Below are 6,002 nucleotides of genomic sequence, written 5' to 3' on the forward strand. Positions count from 1 at the left end.
ATAAACGCTCAGTAATGGTACAATATAGATGTTTCGAACGTGAAAGGAAAGAGGCCTTCTTTTAGAGTTCAAACACACAAAAGAGCATCACAGATTTGCATGATATGACTTGCAAAACTTACAAATGCAAATCATAATGCATTCATCTCTTACTTTCATTGTTACATTATTTAGAGCGCTAGATATGGTATGTGTGTTTTCCCTGAGCATATACTAAAAAAAAAAACCACATAATTATGTTAACAAATTAAATTAATGTTATAGCTTCATGTGTGTTTCATATAAATTTTCACACATTATTGGACCAAATACCTTTTAAAAATTAAACTAAGCCAAAAAAAGAAAAGTGAATAGGTTCTGAACAGAGCCCTCTTAAGTGCAAAGATTCTATTGGCAGTATTAACCAAGTAACTAACCCTACAACTCATTTTTCCTGCAAATCTAAAAGGGCTAGATTTCAGTAAAAATACAAACACTATAGATAGTTAAGAATGCTTTCAAAATAGTTTTTGTGTAAAATGATTTGGTGGTTAATGAAGCTGCATTTAGAAATTAATACTGTACCAAACATGTTTTAAATAAGTTCACCCACTACGAGTCCCTCATAAAACAATGCCTTTAGTTTCCTGTGCTTTTTCTTGAGTAGAGCACAGAATGGTCAGAATGACAGCCTTACCAGCTCACTCGTATATCACCTTCACCACAGCATGCACTAAATATCTGAAATTTATGCACGTGTTCTTTATAGCTTCTCTGACCCTTGTTGACCTACTAACCTTTCCTATTACCAGCCATACTTTCCTGCTGAGTAAAATGAGAAGGTCACCTAACATACCTGCCTCAGAATAAATAATAACACATGGGTCTTTATAGACTAAAAACGCATACTCAAACACCTAAACATTTTCACTTGCACCAACTTAAATGGTGTAAAAAAAAAAACCCACCAGAATGGCACAACAAAAACCGTTCACCCTATTGTTACGAGCTGTTCAATGTTGCCACAGCTATTTAAAGCTGAATGTTCGAGAAGCCTAGCAATTTTGCAGATGTCTATGAACTTGTTTAAGTGGCAGGGGACAGTAGTTTACCTCTACGTTTAGCTCCCCTTGTGATGTGGAGCACTTTGAAAAGATGTGATGTCTCAGCGGAACAGCTGACAGCTGCTGTATGTTCAGTAAGAGCTAACAAGAGAGTGGTAATTGGCCAATGACACGATTGAGAAAAAATGGGTTTAAAAAAAAAAAAAAAGTAAAATGTGAGAAAGTAGTATTCAGTATTTAGCATTTTCCTATCGTGCATGAAAGACTCAGTGATTAGATATACTTGTGTAGAAGGGTGTGGCAAGACAAGTGGAACCAGTCAGCATGCTGATATTTTCATGGATCGAGCTAAAAAACCTATGGGAACTGACCTGTAGCATAACCCTTGACAGCATGGAAAATACAGCTAGATGTGTGCATTGATATAAACAGAATACAACAGAAATAATAGTGGGAGTGATCAGTCATGACCAGAGATAAAAAAAACAACCTTTTTGTGCAGAGGTCTAGATACATAGAACTAAAACAGAACTTGGTAAGAGGATCCAAACATGCAAAGCAGGCTAAACTGTAATGAATGAAAAGTGAGACAAAGCAGACAAATGAAAATAAGACAACTTTTTAGCAATAACCACACAGATGTTACAGTTTAAAATTTACATTTAAACTACAAATGCAAAAAAATGACAAATCTAAATTTCAAAGTCATATGGACAAATGTGTATCTATGTTTATAATCAAATATTATGCTTGGAGCTTCATCATGATATGGTCATTTACAATATAAGCAGTTACTTATGATCTGCATAAACGCAAGCAGACTAGCAAGATTTTACAGTTAAAGATGCAACATAAAACAAAAAATGAGATGAGATTTTTTAATAATTCAACATTTGAGTGGAGGACCACATAAACCACTGTGCAAGTTTCTGTCCAGTACAAGTAGACAGGAAGTAATAACAGCCACTTAAACCTTCCACTGCCAGAGCACATATGGAAAAATAGTAAAAAAATGATGCAATGCATCAAGTAAAAATCACAAGTCTCTGCTGTGTTCTCCACAACGTGAGTCATGGGTCACATATTAACTTCTCTTTTTCCAGAATGGAAAGAAATACAAAGTCATTCCTTAGTGTTTCAGACCAACACTCATCCAGTCACTCTCTCACTTCCCCTCTTTGTTTGTCCTCATTCTCTCAAATTTACAACCACACCTATACACCCCAATTCTCTTATCTTTTTATTATTCTATTGTGGAAAAATTATGTCTTTTCACTATTTATTTCACATACAAGTTTTATGTGTCCTTGGCTAATTCAAATTTACTAATGAATTTCAGCTTTGCTGGTTACTGGTACATGGCGTGCACACACACGCACACACACGCACACACACACAAATGCTTTGTATGCAGTAAACAGCTCCAGAAGTTGGATCTCATGAGGTTAGAGGGAATGCGAAACAGTCTTCAAGCTTCCCTTGAGGGAGCCTTGGAGAAAGGTTTCACTGAATGAAGGCCAATGCACAAAGCAGGGAAGATGTGGCACTCATCTCACTTAAACTGAGCAAAGAGAAAAAATCTGCTCTCAATCAATCAATCAATCAATCTGGACCTTCTGAAAATCAGACCTGATTGCTAAAGATGGCTTAACTGCAAGAATAAAAAAACATTAGTTTAAATAGTGAGGATTTCATCTGACATGTAAGGTGTGTTTTCAGTGTTGACCTTACCTGCTCATCAGCTACCATTATTCACAGAAAATCCTATTCCTACCTTTTTTGCTGCTGCGCCAGAAACGATCTCCTAGAATATCACCCATACTCAGACAGTGCTGTAGATCAAAGTGCCTAGATAAACTCTCGTCCACTTCAAGACCACTACCAAGACCTGTACTGATGGTACCAACCCGTTCCTATCAGCCTGTCGAAAATCTGTTTGATGGGAGAGGAACTGGGGGCAGGTTGGTAAAAACGGGAGGGGAAAAAAACAAGAGCTTCTTTTCTCCCTCTTCCCACTAACACACAAATGCATGGACTCCATAAATCTGTCCAGACCCCCTGCCCTTTCTATTCTACTAAAGTCCATACATCTACATGGCACCGCAGCACAGTTTCACAGACACTGACTTCCTTGTTGAATAACAATAACAAATTTAGAAAGCAGTGACTGAGACAAAAGTATTTAACAAAATCGTGAGAGAAAACAAGTACAAAGACAGACATTTCAGAGTAGGATCACAGCAAGCTTAGCAACCCAGACATCAGCTAGATATAAAATGTGGACCAAGCATCAAATTATAATCTCGGCTAGTATATTGTCATTAAACTTGAAATGGTGAGCGAAAATGGTTGTACAGAAACAGTTACCATACCGTTCAGTGTTACAGAGACAAATGTTATTACTATGGAAACCGCACAATGAGTCTATTCTTCCCTCCTGTCACAGCCTCCTGATTTTATGAAGTGGACCACTTTCTGTTCAGGAAGTAAAAGCTGATGTTGTCACCAAACAAATTATTTAGAGCGAAGAAATCTGCACTCCATGTGTTTTAAATGTGGTATGCCATGCACATGTGTAAATTCTTCTCCATGAGAAAAAAAAAAAAAATTCTTCTCCATGAGAAAATATCATGACACATGATACTTTTCTACGATAAACAATATATACATATCAGTTGAGATCAATTGAAAAAAATTTTTAATCTGAAACTTTAATCAGAAAGAAGTCAGTTATATAAATAAAATATATATTGTGATGTATCTCAATATAATTATTATTTTGTCATAATTAAAATAAAAAAAAATATATCATTTTGTGTTAATCACTGCATTTAAACCTCCCAGTTGATTGTACTGCCAAATTCCTAGTCATTTAGAGTTGCTCAATATAAAATAACAACTATAAGCCAAGCTAAAGGAAAATTAGTTCCAGGAACTAGACAAAGCTTGTAATGTTTTGCCTCCATTTAACAAGCTCAAAACTGCTTTACAAATGAGTGAGTGGGATGGCCGACAGGATAGAAAATGGCTGGAGAAGAGAGTGCCAGGCAACTGGTCTGGGATTGGGCGGTTTGCGCCACCCAAAGACACACCAGAGGTGTTTACACAATTCTGAATCAACACAAACCAAGGTTTAGATTTCACATCTGTCTAACACATCAACAGTAATCATGACATTGTATTATAAATGGAAATGCAGTAAAAGAGACAAATGATTTGAAGAATAGAGTAGCAGTGGTGTTTAAGAAACACCATGAAGCACTTTGAATGTTTGTCCGGTGAGTCACATAGTGTTGAGCCGCAACAGGGTGTGTTTAGGCAGCTCCTGTGGTTACTATGGGAACATGAGTCAGAAGCCGTTGGTTGGGCAAATACGTAGCCTGCACTGGACTGGGGTAAGAGGAACACCGCTGTTGCTCCTGGCAACGGCAAAGCAAAATTGACACATGATATTTACTGACACTAATGCTGGAAATTTGTGTCCAAACCTTGGATCGTTATTTTTAGACGTTCTGATAGCTGACTAGCAAATTCCTCACCCTCGCTGAACACCCCGAAAATGCTCACAAGGCCACATACACAAATACACACTGCAAGCAGTGCACACACACACACAGACACCCACACACACAAAGTCAGACAGGCAAACATAAACTGAATAAAGTGATTTATAACAAAACTTTGCCTATAAATTACCCTCTACTGGAGCAAATGGTTTAGTTACTTTCCTTCTTCTTTAAGGTTTGAAGGGTATTAATGTAAAATAATTTGCGGCCATATGCTTTCCATCCAAATCAACTGACACTATTTCAATTCAATTCAATTTATATGTATAATACATTACTGTATCTCAAAGCAGCTTTACAGAAGTTCAACCGAGAGCTGCTGAGGAACCAATAGGTCAGGGTCATTTAATGTGACTTTATTATAGACAACACTAATTCCTTCCTGACAAATTCTTCAAATGCTTACTGATGATTACCTGAGCACAAAACTGAACAACCTACAGTATCATGGTTTAAGATTAACATCTCTCTATAGTGTAGTTAGGTATTGCTCAACACATTGCTTGGAGCTTTGTCATGAGGTGATAATATCAGTTTTATGCTGCTTGTATTCTAACAGCACAGTAGACAGGAAGACAAAATGTGTAAAAGAACAGCTATAGAAATTTTCCCATACCATAAATAAATGTATTTTTTTAATGTATCTATAACCAACAGTGTAGAAATACATTTTAAAAAACATTTTCTTTCTTTTAATGGATCAATAATCTTGACATATTTCAAATACAACCAAAAAATAAAAAAGTAAATAAGAAAGTCAAATATTTTCTTAAATTGTTTAGTATAAAATTTATACTTTGTGTTTAATATTTATCTTTAGTTAATGTCAGACATTTGGTGCCAATAATTCTGCATGAGTAATAACTCAATTAAATCAGGACCCCGTTGTTGTATAGATTATCTGTTTTATAGTTAACTAATTAAGAGAAAACTCTTAAGCTTCACTGTGATAAGAGTCCAGATGATTACAGAAATACAGCAGGGACTGGCAAATCAGATAGATTTTATGCCTCATATTAAACAGACACACCCTTCTCATGTAATTCTGGGTAAATGCATTCAGGGACAATATTCTCAACAGTAGTTGCAGGTGTGGCATTTCACAGGATATAGTACTCACTGGACCATTTACAATGTCTATAAGATTACCATAAACATTGGATAAACAGTGAACATTTTATCCTCAGGCACCTCCAGTATTTTGTCGGAATTGACACACCCTTTTAGAATTAGTGTCGAATGTTCCTCTTCAGTTAATAATCAGTCAGCATTCTAGCATATATATAAAATGTCAAACAGGGACAAGTTATTTGCATTCTCATCCTCTGAGATTACAGAGATTTGCATGCAGGGCAGAACAAAACCTCCAAACTGAATCATGCCAAATCCTGAC

The sequence above is a fragment of the Tachysurus vachellii genome, chromosome 5 (genome assembly GCF_030014155.1).
Source record: "Tachysurus vachellii isolate PV-2020 chromosome 5, HZAU_Pvac_v1, whole genome shotgun sequence".
NCBI lineage: Eukaryota > Metazoa > Chordata > Actinopteri > Siluriformes > Bagridae > Tachysurus > Tachysurus vachellii.